Consider the following 13793-nt stretch of genomic DNA (forward strand, 5'->3'; position numbering starts at 1 on the left):
GCAGCCTAATAAAATTAGAGTGTATTCATCAGCTGGCAACTCAAGCTCACACTTAATGTGTGTTTCCCACATTTTGCTACCAATCTCTGCATAGTCTACAAGTAAAAAAATGCATTGGACTGAACTTAATTGTCTTTATCATAGCTATATTTTGGCTATTTGAATACATAGTTCTGTAATTACAGGGAACAATGTTGCAAGAAGCCTTGTAGTCGATGGATAGTGTTGTGAAATTGAAACTAGCAACGAACATAGGCATTTGTGTAGCTATGGCTCTCCTGAATAAGACAGGCTTACTAGATATGTACTAGGAATAAAATGAATGAGGAGATTTGTAGTTTATTGCATATCTTGAAAATATGCATTAAAATATCTCTTTTAGAGTTTTTATTATGGCAGTTGGTGCTTATTAGCCTCATAAAAAGGAAAGCATTCCTAGAAATATATCCATAAATATTTAATGGAACAAATGGAGAGGAGATCTTATCAGACAGATTTCTGGTAGTCTGTTAGCTCACAGTTTTAAACAAGGAGAGCACTTTGGGTGGATGTCTTATCTGAAATCCATGTGCTTTAAACTCTGCCTGTTTTTTCATTAGCCCCATTGCTAGTAATTGGCATTAGCAATGTAAAGTTATGATCTCTAGTGTAATATAAAGTTATGATCTTGGATGCAATAGAAAAGATTTAAAGGTAATTGAATTGTGTGTCTGTAGTGTTTATCATAGTGGATGAATAAATCATCAAACCCGTATCATGTTACATAGATCCTGCCATTTGTCCTTCATTCACGTTTTGAAATGTGAAACAATCTGGTCCAAGAAGTAACTATAACAGGGCCGCTTGGAAATAGTGACCATAATATAATAACATTTAACATTCCTGTGGTGGGAAGAACACTTCAACAGCCCAACACCGTGGCATTTAATTTCAGAAAGGGGAAGTATGCAAAAATGAGGAGGTTAGTTAAACAGAAATTAAAAGGTACAGTGACTAGAGTGAAATCCCTGCAAGCTGCATGGACACTTTTCAAAGACACCATAATAGAAGCTCAAGTTAAATGTATACTCCAAATTAAAAAACACAGTAAAAGAACTAAAAAAGAGTCACCGTGGCTTAACAACCATGTAAAAGAAGCAGTGAGAGATAAAAAGGCATCTTTTAAAAAGTGGAAGTCAAATCCTAGTGAGGTAAATAGAAAGGAGCATAAACACTGCCAAATTAAATGTAAAAAATGTAATAAGAAAAGCCAAAAAGGAGTTTGAAGAACAGCTAGCCAAAAACTCTAAAGGTAATAATAAAATGTTTTTAAAGTACATCAGAAGCAGGAAGCCTGCTAAACAACCAGTGGGGCCCCTGGACAATCGAGATACAAAAGGAGCATTTAAAGACAATAAAGTGATTGCAGAGAAACTAAATGAATTCTTTGCTTCAGTCTTCAAGGCTGAGGATGTTAAGGAGATTCCCAAACCTAAGCTGTCTTTTGTAGGTGACAAATCTGAGGAATTGAAAACAGAATGAAGAGTCACTAGAGGAGGTTTTGGAATTAATTGAGAAACTTAACAGTAACGAGTCACCGGGACCAGATGGCATTCACTCAAGAGTTCTGAAGGAACTCAAATGTGAAATTGCAGAACTATTAACCATAGTTTGTAACCTATCCTTTAAATCAGCTACTGTCCCAATGACTGGAAGATAGCTAATGTAATGCCAATATTTAAGAAGGGCTTTAGAGGTGATCCTGGCAATTACAGCTGATAAGTCTAATGTCCGTACCGGGCAAATTAGTTGAAACAATAGTTAAGAATAAAATTTTCAGACATATAGAAGAACATAAATTGTTGCGCATGAGTCAACATGGTTTCTTTAAAGGGAGATCATGTCTTACTAATCTATTAGAGTTCTTTGAGGGGGGTCAACAAACATGTGGACAAAGGGTATCGAGTGGACATAGTATACTTAGATTTCCAGAAAGCCTTTGACAAGGACCCTCACTAAAGGCTTTTATGTAAATTAAGTTGTCATGGGATAAGAGGGAAGATACTTTCATGGATTGAGAACTGGTTAAAAGACAGGGAACAAAGGGTAGGAATAAATGGTACATTTTCAGAATGGAGAGGGGTAACTAGTGGTATTCCCTAAGGGTCAGTTCTAGGACCAATCCTATTCAACCTCTTCATAAATGATCTGGAGAAAGGGGTAAACAGTGAGGTGGCAAAGTGTGCAGACGATACTAAACTGCTCAAGATAGTTAAGACCAAAGCAGATTGTGAAGAACTTCAAAAAGATCTCACAAAACTAAGTGATTGGGCAATAAAATGGCAAATGAAATTTAATATGGATAGATGTAAAGTAATGCACATTGGAAAAAATAACCCCAACTATACATACAATATGAATGGGGCTAATTTAGCTACAACTAATCAGGAGAAAGATCTTGGAATCATCATGGATAGTTCCCTAAAGACGTGTGTGCAGTGGCAGTCAAAAAAGCAAACGGGATGTTAGGAATCATTAAAGAGAGAGAGAATAAGACTGAGAATATCTTATTGCCCTTATATAAACTATATGAATACTGCGTACAGATGTGGTCCCCTCATCTCAAAAAAGATATACCCGCATTCGAAAAAGTTCAGAAAAGGGCAACTAAAATCATTAGGGGTTTGGAATGGGTCCCATATGAGGAGAGATTAAAGAGGCTAGGACTTTTCAGCTTGGAAAAGAGGAGACCAAGGGGGGATATGATAGAGATATATAAAATCATGAGTGGTGTGGAGAAAGTGAATAAGGAAAAGTTATTTACTTGGTCCCATAATATAAGAACTAGGGGCCACCAAATGAAATTAATGGGTAGCAGGTTTAAAACAAATAAAAGGAAGTTCCTCTTCACACAGCGCAGTCAACCTGTGGAACTCCTTGCCTGAGGAGGTTGTGAAGGCTCGGACTATAACAGGGTTTAAAAGAGAACTGGATAAATTTATCAAGGCCAAGTCCATTAATGGCTATTAGCCAGGATGGGTAAGGAATGGTGTCCCTAGCCTCTGTTTGTCAGAGAGTGGAGATGGATGGCAGGAGAGAGATCACTAGATCATTACCTGCTAGGTTCACTCCCTCTGGGGCACCTGGCATTGGCCACTGTCGGTAGACAGGATACTGGGCTGGATGGACCTTTGGTCTGGCCCAGTATGGCCATTCTTATGTTCTTATATACTGTCCCCTTTCCTATCAGCTATTACAGTTAAGAAAGCTGTCTTTTTTTCAGTGGACCTTTTTTCCAATAAACTTTTCCACTGAAACTTTTTTTCAACTAGTTTGAATGGGAAAGCACTAAGCAATTATAGTACAAGCTAGCAGGTCTTATATGCTGACCAGAAATAATCCTTGTCATCATCCTCATAGTTCAAAGTAATTATTTTCAATAATACTCAAAATTGTGTTAGGCAAGAGTTTACATGAAAGGGCTTTGGACAGCTCTAAAATTCTTCTGAAAGAACAGGAGACAGTTAATAATAGTAATATTATTGCTAAACTCTACAAGGTGTATTACAGACAGAGATGAAGATAAAATGATGTATAGTCTTAGTATTAGTCTTACATACATCTGCTTCTCAGTGTGTAAGGGAGTCTGTACTGATTTAGCTTTACCCTTACTCATAGCTGTCAGTGAGCGATTATTAAATCAAACTGCCCCATTGACATCACTGCAGCTCAGCAACATGAAAAAGAGCTCTGCAATCTGGCGCGTGGGTGGTAGGTTTTTAGTTTAGTTTTGGTTTTTTTCTTAATAAACTACGTATTACTAAAGCCTTTCCTTTCGTATGACTTTTTGGCATACTAAATGGAAGCTTATAATATAATATAATATATCCTTTTCAGTTATTGGAAGTGTGCATTAATGAATGGATTCATTTTAGACCTAGTCCTTGTCCCAGCACAATCAATGGCAAAATTCCCATGGTATCCGTATCTGGTTCTTCATGAATAAATACTACAAATTAAGCTGGAGTGTTGTGAATTGAACTAATTTTCCACTCAGTTTTCCTAGAACAAAGAGGAAAGGTCAACTACTCCTGGCATAATAATTTCATGCATTAGAAGTGGCAAATTAACTCTGAATTCTGTCATGCTTTTGTGGCAGAAGCTTTACACTCTGCATCTTCTGACCTCCTTGACATTTATTTCAGTGTATATATGTGTAAAAAGTAAAATAGATTTATAACAAAAATGTACTAATCTTCTGCGGGCCCTTTTAGAGGAAGACTAGCCACTCTTTTAGAACACATAGCAGCTATATTCAGTTTCTTTTATTTTAATTGTGATTAGTCGCCCCTTACAATTTCTCAAAAGGTGTCCCTGTGGCAGTGGCAACTCAGGCTATAAAAGGGTAGCTATAGAATTGAAAACAAAATGAGAATGTGATTAGTAATGTACAAGTATCTTCACATCAGCCCTGGGACTCCACAGGAATATGTCTGGGGTATGTTAAGGTCAAAAAGTGCTGATTCATCTGTCTCAAGGCTGCCTGTGATGTACTTAAATCAGAGTAATTCTGCAGTGGGAACCTTTTAGACTTATTGTGGAATGATATTGTGTCACATGTTAATTAACAAATAAACAAAATATTGCCCATTATATATAGATTTCTACTACTGTCAGCTGGTTAGAGGGTCTTTTTATTTCAAGAAGTAGCTTTCCTGCTCTAGGACCTGAGGGTACCCATTGTGAATCCCAGGGGGGTGACTTTCCAGCTAAAGAGAGACTTTAGCTCTCATCATAGGAGCTGGCTTATTGGTTCATGCTCATGGTGAATACATGCTTCAAGGGGCCTCACATAATACTTTCTCAAGGTCTGCTGATGAGTTACTAATAGGCTAATATTAGCATCATACCGTTACCCAGGGTCCTTTCAACCCAAAGCTCTTGGTAACTTTTACTCTGTGCGAGGTGGTGTCAGGAAATAAACCAGGGGAGACACGGCTGTGCAACCGATAGACAGCTGGCACAAACAGGACAATACAAGAGTGCTTTCGCTTAAAGCTAAACTTTACTTAGTCTCAAGCACTTACACAGATCCGCAAAAGGTTAGTAAAACACCCCGAACCCTCAATAATTACTGAAGCTGAGTGTGGCTCTTGAGTGGCACAGGGGCAGTCCATCTGCCAGTGGGGAACACAAGATGCATCCAGAGAGAGAGACCAGTCCTGAAGAGACAAACTGCCTCAAACTTTTCCCCTTTTTATATGTTAGTAACACAATGACATGTCCCTTAAAAAAAAACTCGTTAAGCAAGCAGTTTCAATGGTCAAACAAGAGGTTTCCTTCTGATCATTGATTAACCAGATGTGGTTTTTCCCCAGAATTTGCAGCCTTGAGGCCCTAACAAACATTCCTGAGGGCACATCCTGCTCTTCTAAAATGCACGTATCAGCAACTTCAACACCATTCTTATCAGGAAGGACACGGGGTGAAACTGCCCTTTCTGTGGCACCCAAAACCCCCTCCCCTCCTGCCTTGGTTAAGCTAAGCCTGCTGCATGGCCTCTTTATGGCCTGCTGACTTGACTGCTTTTAGCAATAAGCAATAGTGGGTTCAGGCACTCTACTGGTTTGCTGACAGTACACTACTACACCAGCAATGAATTATTTTGTACAATATCTAGCTATGCAGTCTCCTTTGAATCTCCATTAAGATTTTTGCATAGGGACTGAATATGCACCATTCACTTTGGAATACAAATGCTATCTAGAAATTATTTTTCCTCTGAAACTGATATTACTGCCTTGAGTGTCAGAGTAATTTTCTTTAGTGTCTCACAGAGAAAATTTGGATTCAAATACTGTGCCTATGTTTTGACATCAGATAGAACCTTCTCTCATAAGGTCTGATCCATTGCCTTTTGAAGACAATGGAAGGTTTCACATTGACATTAGTGGGAACTGGATCAGGCTCATAACTGCTGTGTTTGATGCTGATAGTCACATGGATGTAGACTCCCATTGATCATTACTGCTTCCTCTGTTCCTTGCTTATCATTTAGGGCTCAGTCCTATAAAGTGCTAAGCACTCTAACCCCAATCCAGCAAAGCACTTAAGCATGTGCTTAACTTTAAGCATGCAAATAATGTGCGTTAAGAATATGCTTTACAGGACTCAGCCCCTCAAATTGGCAGCAAGGAGCAGAGGAGTGGTCAGTGGTCTGTAATGGTCAATGGGAGTCTAGAGCCCCGCGACTGCCAACATCAGATGGACTGTGAGCATCAGCTGGCTTCAATGGGGTGGCTCACTTGCTTAAAGTAAAACACACAGAAGAGCTTTGATGGATTGGGGCAGGAATGCTCAGCAACTTTCAGGACTGAGCTCTTGGTCATAACACTGGCCTGGAAAACACTTCTCATAAGTGGCTTGTGAAGACTTGGGATGTCCTTTCCAGAGTGAAACTTGCTTGTCCAAGAAAAGATGCCAGTGTTAGATGGAAATGTGGTTATGCTCCATCTGCTGCATAGGTTTATACATTTTGATGTTTTCTTTAACGTGAGATATATTTTAACCATGTTAGCATTCTCTCTCTCTCTCCCAAAAAATTTTAAAATGAAGGTAAAGCAAAGTCTTTTAAGATGTAAATTGGAAAAGCAATTAAGTGATTTGAATACAACTATTTTTAAATTTCAGGACATAAACAGCCTAAAACAGTGAATATTATGTAGCTAAAGAAGAAAAACCCTTTGTATTTCCAATCCCATAAATTTCTATGTTAACGTAATAATAATTTACACATGAATGTCCCCTTTCTGACTTTAATTGTATCATTTAAAATCCATCTGATCAGTTGTGTGTTAGTATACTTTTTAATTGAGGTCTGTGTAATATACTATAAAAATTAACATTTTAAAAGCTAGTGATCAACCTTGAACAGGCAAAGGAAATATATTTGAACCACTGATCCAGAGCTGCATCAGCTTTCACAGAGATTGTTCCATCAAATGTAACTTTCTAGCAGAAACCTTAAGTCCCCTTCTATATTTCTCTGAATTATCTATTGCCATTTCCTTGACTTTGACTGAATTCTGCAGGCACATTAGTGCTGCAACCTTTTAAATGTATTTATGGTCTCAAATCCTTCAAAGAGCTTATTTATTATATACAGAGTGCTTTAATCTTATATGGTAGCTAACAGATGTTACACCTGTTTGAAAGCTTGTAACATCAATGTCTGAATTATGCTTCAAAGCTGAGACTCAGAGTAGGTTTTATGCCATGTAAGCTGCAATACACTGACAACAATAGTGACTATAATTTATTTACCATGTTGAACGATAAATTAAGGCCTCAATATGTTTCAAAAGGTATGACACACCTATCAAAAGCTAGCATCGTTTTTCATGTCAAAATACCACTATTTGTAAAATATTACTCATACTGTTGGTTCTTAAATGGAGCCCCGCTGTATTATTTTGAAATGTTCCTGTTAGATACAATGACTCTCCATAACCACCCAACTATTAAATGCAGAAAGAGAGAGTTAGAATATCTGGACTTGCTCAAAATAATTACAGTTGAATGTATGTTATGTCAAGTTGGTGTGGTAAATGTAACACTTCTAGGCTAATGATAAATAGGTTGCAGTGGATACCTTTGGAGCTCCTAACACACTCATACTGAATTGATTACAATTAATATTCAAAATACAATAACAATAATAAGCATCTATTTTACAGTGTTTTATTGCTAACAAACTGCAGATAAGAGCTTGGAAGCTGTTCAAATAACTCCAAAAGCCAGTGATTGTATTATGGAAAAAGAATTATTTTGAAGTGACGCAATGTTACAAAAATGTGTAAGGCACATTTTTAAATCCAGCATTTTTGTCAGTTATTGAGGAATTCAGTTGTAAATCTTTAAATACCTGCATGTACATAGCTTGGCAGTGATGTGTTGAATACTTGAATAGCAAGGGTTAGAGCTAGATTCGTGTCACATGGTTCTGAGTTTCTCTCTTTCTATTTGCATTATTTTAGATCCCCCCCAAGTTCATAACTCAGCTGTGATTCCCGAAAACCTGCTATGCTCTGATATGCAGCCATTCCCAGGAACCCGAGAAGATTGTCTCCAGCCAAGAGAAAGGTAAGTGGAGGTTTTTTGTTTTATTGAAATAAGGCACCAGTTTGCAAAGGTGTTCAATTATCTTATGTCTTAAGATATGTATGCTAGGATTGCAGTGATATGGAATCTCATTAAGGTCGTCCAATTAGTCGTAGTTGATAAAAATTCCAATATACATCTTGTCATTAAGCAAGAAGAACACTTGAAATGCTAAATTGCAGAGGCATTCAAAGGTAGGCTATTTAATTGCAATTACAGTCATTATTAGCTAAATTTCAGAGTGCTTGCAAACACTGTACAGTAAACTATTGCTTGATTTAAAGTGGGTTCAGCTTTGAGGTTTCTATTAGGAAGTCACCTGGAAAAAAATCAATATCGGCCTCAAGCCTTAGGTTGATGGGCCCTTACTGCAGATCCAAGTACATTTATTATTAAGACTAAATATAGACATAGATGTATTATGTGTAAAGCTGTGGGTCTTTTCAAAAAACTGTTTGATAATTAGAAGGAAAATCCTGCCCCTACCTCCATGAAAGCAGAGGTCTTTTGTCACTGGCCCAGCTGCAAGGAGAAGGACCCGTGCTCAGTTATATGTAGGGGTTGAGTGGCTGGATAAGGGTGGGATGCAGGGGGATAGGGGAAAGGTGGACTGTGGCCCTGGAGCTGCTATATAGAGGCTACTTCCGCCTATTGGCAATCCACGGGAAGACTGGTGGCCCCATGCTGTGTAGGATATTCTTGTCTCCTAAGCCCTCTTCCCTGCCCAACTCATTACCAAAAAGTCTTCTGCAGCCAAAGAGCTAGGAGCAGGGTTGCCCTTTAATTGCTGTTATCTCCATCTGTCTCCAAAGATGAGATGAAAAAAGCAGTGGCAGTGACCATACCTGTAACTCCCAAAGAGAAGGCTCTCCTCTCCCATTCCCCTTCACAGTCCCCTGTGGTCTCTCCAGCATTCTGCAGTCTGTTCTATCAGCATTTGTTTACCTTAGCCTGAAGCTCTGTTAATTGTCTAAATCCGTATATTCCAAAATGAAACCCCATTTTGTTATTTAGGGTATAAGAGTCCAGGTAATATGTAATTCCCTGGGAACCGAGGGTGCTCAAGATTTCTCTGGAGAAAGAAACAGAAAGTCTCTAGACTTCTGCCTAAAGGTCATCTGGTTTCAGCTTCTCTAAAAATGTGGAGAGAGAAATCTGAAGCCCAGCTACCCTATCTTCAAGTTGTATGTTTTCTGGTGTGTTTAGACAACAACATCTATCCTTTTCTAATACCTCTATCTATGACAGCATGCTTCTGCTTATGTTACTCCAACATGTTAATCAAATCAACTCTTAATTCTATTAGTTTTGCTTTTGTGTGATTCAGTGCTGGCAAACTGATCTGCAAGGCCAGCTGGTTGGTGTATCTTCACCCTGGTCTAACAAGTAGATGCTTTGTCATCCTAAAATCCCTCCCCCATTCTCCCAACTTCGCAATGTAGGGATTAGAAAATTCAGCTGGATTGCATTTTATGCCTTGACTCTGGGATATATTGATCTTTTGCTATTTCCTTTGAACCTGCTATGCACCTTGGGAGTATGAAGAGTCTTCCCATTTGTAGGTTATAAATCCAGTTAATTGTTATATATTTAATGCCTCAGAACAAGAAACAGTAAACAAGAGCAGCCCCTACTGCCTTTACCAATGCGGATTTAGGTCTTGATCCTGCTGTCTGCTGAGCACTACTGGAAGAAGTGTGCAGAGTCAAAGCACCAGTGCTCAGTGGTCACTCGGTAGCTGTGCAAAGAGTTATCATACATAATGTGGAAAAATCCAATATTAGTGGGACTGTGCATCCACCAGGATCTGAGCACAGATGAGTAGAGGCATATCGGACATGCTAGGGTGTGAAGACAATGTTTCGATAGTTGCTTTAATGTAATCCAGTGAATGCAAATGAGGTGATTATTGGCCATTTTTAGGCTTTATAGCTAGCCATGCATAGTGGCTCACACAGGTAGGATTATGTGCTGCACTTAAAAGAAACTGGTATCAGTGCCAGTCACTGACACGCAAATGTGTCGGACGTGTCTAGGTAGACAGTTCTTAGTACCGGGAAGAGTTCTTGCCAGCCCATCAACCTGTAATGCCCATTTCACACACTTTTCTTTTCATATTGGATTGTTAGTAACAAAACATCACACTCAGCAGCTTTCCTGGTGACTCAGCATTGCTTTTCTGAAATCTTCATCTGACAACTGCAGGTTCAAACCGTTAATTAAGTGAGAGTGGTCATGGTCAGTTTATTTGGAGTGAGATCCTGATACTTTCTTACCGTGCTATCCAGAATGTAATATTTAATTTCACAGTACTTTAGCCTGATTGCTAAATTGTATTGTGTATTTGTATTGTATTTACCAAAACAAAAATCACACTATGCAGAACCACAATAATGTGTGTACTGTATATTCTCTTAAATACCTGCCAGATGTATAGGCACAAGTTTTTTGAGTGCTGCTAATAACTGTATATGGTCAGATAAGCCAAACATTTGCCTTAAACAGTTGGAAGGCAGGAATATTGACCCTGGGAAGAGCAGAAGGCGAATCTTGACCATTTTACCTCCGCAAAAATATTTTCCATGAAACAAAGTTGCATCATGTTGAGTTACATCACACAACACAACAAATGTCTCAGAAATAACTTTCTCTGGAATATGTAGAAGTGTCCCAGGTACCCTGAGAATTGAATATTTTAAATTAGGATGAATGTAGCATTTTGATATCCAAAACTTTAATCTAAATTTAAAATAGTTTTACTGCACAGCTTAATTCTGTGCAGGATTACTTGAGTTTAAATCACCAGTATAGAGAAGATCCTTCACCAAAAGCCCATTGAAATACAAATATAATTAAGTAAAGATTTCACTCCCTAAAAATCTCTTAATCCAATTTCATTTTTAAATAGCCCTGAGTTCTTGTTTCTTTACTGTAGTCTAAACGTGCTTCCAGAATTTAACATTTTATTGAAGTATACACCTCAAAGTTTCTTCTTTTCCCATCACACTCATTTTAGCATTTTCTAGTATCTAAAGATAATTTAACTTAGGATTCAAATGGAAGTTACAACCCTGATGCAATTAATAGCAATTTTGAATAAATAGTTTTACAGCAGTTGGGAGCTTTGGGTCCTGTATGTACCTGCATTATAAATCAGTCTAATTGTTTGTGTCTTGATCTCTGACCATTACAGCTTACCCTAAAATTTAAAAGAAACATCAGTTATTTATTTTCTTGGCAAGCGGTGCTGTTCCTGCAATGTGATATTTTTATCTTGTCTTATCTTTCTCCACACTGTCAAGTAATTTGCTTCTCCTGGGAGTTTTCCACATATCCATGATATAGCTCATTTCCCCTTCTACTAAATGGTAAATTATTTGCATAAACTCAGAATGTAATATTTAATGGATTGTTAACAGAGACGCACCAAATCTGGAGTACATTATTATGTATACCTATACCAGTAACTAATGGGAAATGCATCACTCTCACCAGTAATTCATATTCCCAATGATCTGTTTAATGTGAGGGAGGGTTGGGAAAGAGATGAGTGGCATATAGGGAATTAGTTGAAATGCAGGAATGCTACATATCTGAAAAATCCAAAATTAATTTTCTTACTGTTACCCCTGTTACTTTGGGTCCAGATGGTGATACCCTTGCTGATGCTAAATAGAATCTTATGCTATGAGTAGTCCTGTGGAACAGAGGGTACATCGACCCAGCATGCTGTGTGTGGGCTAGTCTACAGGAGCTAGTCTGAATCCAGGTAACAACAGCAAAGCACAAGCTTCAGATTGGGCTAACGAGCAGATTACTGACCCAGGGACTACCAGGCTTTTAGAACCTGCACTGAAGCCCATGCTGTGCTGTTTACTACTATTGTTGACCACACTATCTAGATTCAAGCTTTTGCTTCTGATCTCAGTGAGAGACTGGTTGGTACTATTCCAAGTCAATAAGGTATTGCAGTCTGGCCAATAGGAATCTGCTAATCCATGTATACATCTTTTGTATGTAAAATACCTGCCTCGGAAATGGAAACAGAGTCCACCTTAAAATGGTCCCAATGGCATCACTGATTATCAGTCTGAACCAAAAGCTGCTTCCATTTAAGCCAAAACTTTAATGAGTGCAAGACGGGGCCAAACTCTCATTGCCTTCAGTGGATTTGGAAGCAGGATTTGGCCCACAGCCTCTAATTTCAAAACTGTTGCTGAAACTTTTCTTCAGGAAGGGGATTACATGAACAGAAATATAAAATGTAGGAAATGTAAACATAAAAACCAGAACCAGATTGTTACTGATTTCTACTTCATCATAAGGTCATATGCACAGAGAATGAATTTCCATATATCATAACTTTAAGGCCTCGTGACCCATCAATATTTGATTTCTACATCAATGTCTTCATTTTGGAATGAATCCTTTACAGTGTATTTGTAGTGTTTTATTTTTTAAAAAAATCGAAAAATATGCACTGACTTCAGTGAGAGGATTGGTTAAATTTATACTTGCAAAGGGCTGTAATACTGGCAGAATTAATTATTTTAGCACAATAGATGCCTGGTAGAGCTGGATGAATAATTTGTAGTGAATGATCATTCAGACTTTTTCTGACTGCAGACAACTTAATGGTTTCTTAAATGTATTTGATTTTTGAAAGTATTTACCAAATAGTTCAGGCAAATAATTCTTGTTCTGTAAATAGTTTAAAAGCAGTATCAGAGGTATAGCCGTATTAGTCTGTATCCACAAAAACAGCAAGTTGTCCGGTGGCACGTTAAAGACTGACAGATTTATTTGGGCATAATCTTTCATGGATAAAAACCCCCACTTCTTCAGCCCATGCATCTGAAGAAGTGAGGTTCTTTTCCCCACAAAAGCTTATGCCCAAATAAATCCATTAGTCTTTAAGGTGCCACTGGACTCATTGTTTTTGTTTAAAAGCAGGTAGCTGCTTGTGTTTGGTATTCAAAGTTCAGGCTATATTGTTGATTTTGATTGAACAAAGATCACCTGGTACAATTCTGCTCCCTTCTTGGATTTATATAACTTTCAGAATCGGATTTCCAGTATGAATTCTTTCATTCATGGTTATAAAATTGACATTCCGTGATTGTTCTCCAATATGTTAAGTGTGCTGCTACCATGAACATTCCTGCCAGTAAACTCGTTTGCGGAAATATTAACTGAAAGGAGAAGCAAATGGGGGAATAAAACCAGAAAATACTCACATAATCAAATAAGTATTTAATATTGTTTGTATTATAATAGTGCTTTGGGGCCTCAACCAAGATCAGAGCCCCATTGTAGTAGGCAATCACAAGTCATAGTGCTGTGTACAATGTACAAAATTATAGACAGTCCCTGCCCCCCAAAAAGGATAATCTGAATAGACACAAGATGAGAGAGGAAACAATGACACAAAGGAATATGAATTTACACAAGTTACTTCACAGCAGGTTAGTGTCTAACCCAGGAGTGGAACTTGGGTTTCCTGATTCCCAGTGCAATGCCTTATATGCTGGCCCACATTGCCTTTAGAGACTATTTTCTAACAACTTTGGTGATATTCACCCTGGTCTAATTGCTTATATCGGTAGCACCTAGGAATGTGAATCTGATGGTATTCTGAATGCTGTCTGTGAACC

This window comes from Lepidochelys olivacea (assembly GCF_965140295.1).
Source record: "Lepidochelys olivacea isolate rLepOli2 genome assembly, chromosome: 10".
Taxonomy (NCBI): Eukaryota; Metazoa; Chordata; order Testudines; family Cheloniidae; genus Lepidochelys; species Lepidochelys olivacea.